This window comes from Microtus ochrogaster, chromosome 18, assembly GCF_000317375.1.
Source record: "Microtus ochrogaster isolate Prairie Vole_2 chromosome 18, MicOch1.0, whole genome shotgun sequence".
NCBI classification, from domain to species: Eukaryota; Metazoa; Chordata; class Mammalia; order Rodentia; family Cricetidae; genus Microtus; species Microtus ochrogaster.
The window spans coordinates 62,814,694-62,817,667 of NC_022020.1; positions in this window are offsets into that span (position 1 = coordinate 62,814,694).

Consider the following 2,974-nt stretch of genomic DNA (forward strand, 5'->3'; position numbering starts at 1 on the left):
CAAAGCACTGCTCTCTGAGTATAGCAGAATGTCATTAGGAGTCATTTGATTGCTGTGTGTTTCCTTTGTAGAATGGTAATATTTGATTTTCTCCTAGTTCCCTGGGTTATCTAATCTCAGGTTCTTTCTTGGTCATCTGAGCAGATTTGGGTATTGGTTTCATCTCATGGAGTGAACCTTAGATCAAATCAGATATCGCTTGATTAATCCCATAAGTTGTGTGCCAACATTGCACAAATGTATCTTCAGCTGGACACCATTGTAGACAAAGAGTTTGTAGCTGGGTTGATGTTTATATTTCTGCTCTGTAAACATGCAGAGTTTAATTATCTTTGCATGTATGAGTATGGATGAAAAATTATTTACTAGAAATTGGATAATTTATAAATGGCTGTACCTCTGCTGAAAATGATACCCCTTTCCCCTGTCATAATTAATTATCAATAGTCTGCCAGGGAGGGGTGGGTCCTCATGAGATCTTCCCTCTTCTCTGCAAAATGTATGGGCCAATCTCATGCCGGTCTTATGCAAGCATACAAAGCTGGAGTGAGCTCAGGAGTACAGCAGTCTTATCACTATGTCTAGAAACATCTTTTTAGAACCCTCCCTACCCTCTGGCTCTTTCATCATTTCTGCCTGTCTTCTGTAGTGCTCCCCAAGCCTTTGAGGACATGATATCAATGACCTACTTAGAGCTCAGTATCCTACCTTCCTTTATTTCATTGTGGCACTTTGACCAGTTATAAGTCTTCGTTAACCACAGACTATTTCATTAAGAAGCATCTTGGACGAAGTCTAAGAGCAACACTAATCTTCTTTATAAATAAGTCTATATAAACATGAATATTTAGAAGGCAGTTTGACCACATGTCCGTTTAGCAGTGGTTTCAAATGTATGGCCTATCACTTCCCCAGCCACCAGCTCTTGACCAAGTTTACAGTACTAGGTACAGTATGAGTCAAATCAGAAAGCAGTTGTTCATCCCCAAATGGTTTGTTTTGTTTTTATATCAATGGGCACATCTTACTAGGTTTTTTATTACTGCACCTGCCTGGGCTCACATGGCAGTGAGACTGCTGATTGCGTTCATTCTGCAGCAGTCTTCCAAGCACCTCGTAGTATTGTAAAATTTAACCAGCAGGGGAGGAATCTTCCAGCTCAGCTCCAACTGTATTTCTCTGTGTCCGGGGACTAAAGTGCATGGTGTCTTCAGTAGTAGGGTCTCCCTGCATGCTTCTTGATTTTCTTTTGAGAATGACTAGTTCGTGTACCCCTTGTTTGGTTTTGTTTGTTTATTGCATAAATTCCACTTTTAATTTTTCTTAATCTGTTCAAGGACAAACATCTGTTAACACACAGCTTGATCAGACACAGCTTGGATCCCTATCCTGTATTTTGCAACATGCAATAAGGCCTTAACAAGCTCCACGTTGGTTATCTGTGGGTAAAACAACAAAAAAAAAAAAATTTGAACTGTAGACTCGCCCAGGTTTGACACTTGTCCCTTCATCTGAAAGTTAAAAAGTTAGTCATTGAGCCGGGCGGTGGTGGCACATGCCATTAATCCCAGCACTCAGGAAGCAGAGGCAGGAGGATCTCTGTGAGTTTGAAGCTAGCCTGGTCTACAAGAGCTAGTTCCAGGACAGGCACCAAAACTCCAGAGAAAACTTTTCTCTAAAAAAAAAAGTTAGTCATTGTAAATTTTCTCTGCTTATGGATTACATTAAGAAAGAAAATCAACTTGAATTTAAAGAAATTAGTCTGTAGCTGTGTGCTTTAGGAGTAAGCAGGAAAAGTTGTTATCTATATGACTATGCAGCAGTGGTCAATACTCAACTCTAAACTCCTAGTGTATGTTCTTTGGTACCTTTTAACCAGTAAGACAAGTTCTGTATTAAATGAGACATAACAGAGGGATAGGGAAAGACTTTCTTGGGTATCTAACATACTTCTTTTACTCATTTCACAGACACAAAGAGATGACCCAAACCTACTCTCCAAAGGAACAAGGGACATCGTTCAATTAAGATAGAATTCGCTTCAGATTTGCTATCTCTCTTATACTTCACCGTTTCCAATGGAGGGTCCTTGTTGGTTCTTGTTTGTTTGTTTTGTCTTTTGAAGTGATCCCAACAATTTCACAGGCAAAGCTGAGCATGGATGCTGAGGCACAAACTTGAAGCTGGCGCGTATTCGTTCCCTGGGAGCAAGACGATCTCACGGCCAAGCATTGTTTCTTCGGCTTTCATTTGCCTTTTCTTATTCATTAGGCCTTATGAGGTACATAATTATTGTGTGTTGTGTGTTTGTAAAATAATCTCTGTATGAAAGTAAATTCCCTAATTGTATTAGAAATGAAGAGAAAGGGATTCAATAACAATGATTTATAGAAAAGAGTAATTTGAATAAATTTAAAAGTGGAATGTCTTAGAATTATAGAGCTATTAATGATCTGAAGGGTATAATTTGAAAATTTCAGTTATTTTTGTAGCATATTAAAGGGAAAATTATATGCTAGTATAATGTTCTAGACTTGAAGATTTGGATTCCTGAAAGCTAATGGCTGTTTTCTGGATGTTCCCTCTCTTGCCAAAGATAACTGGTGCACTGAGAGCAAAGGCCAGACTGTTTTCCCCCTCAGCCTCCTGCCTTTGTTGCTAATTCAAGTTCATAGCAGGGTACTGTTTCTCTTTTCTGGACAAAATCCTTTGATGTTTACAACTATTTCTGTCTTCTTGCCTTTGAGGAAGAGGATAAGATTAAATTTACTGTTTCTTCATTGTGTATGGGGACAAGTAATTAATTTTGGCTAATGAATCGTGAGAAGAATTGTTATATGCCATTTCCAGGCCCATCATTAATTACCAATGAGTCCCCCCACCAGCCCACTCTTTCCTAACATAATCTAACAATATCCAAAGAGTGGCTCTTCTCTCTGCCTGGGTCCCGACAGTGATGATAGAGTGTTGATGA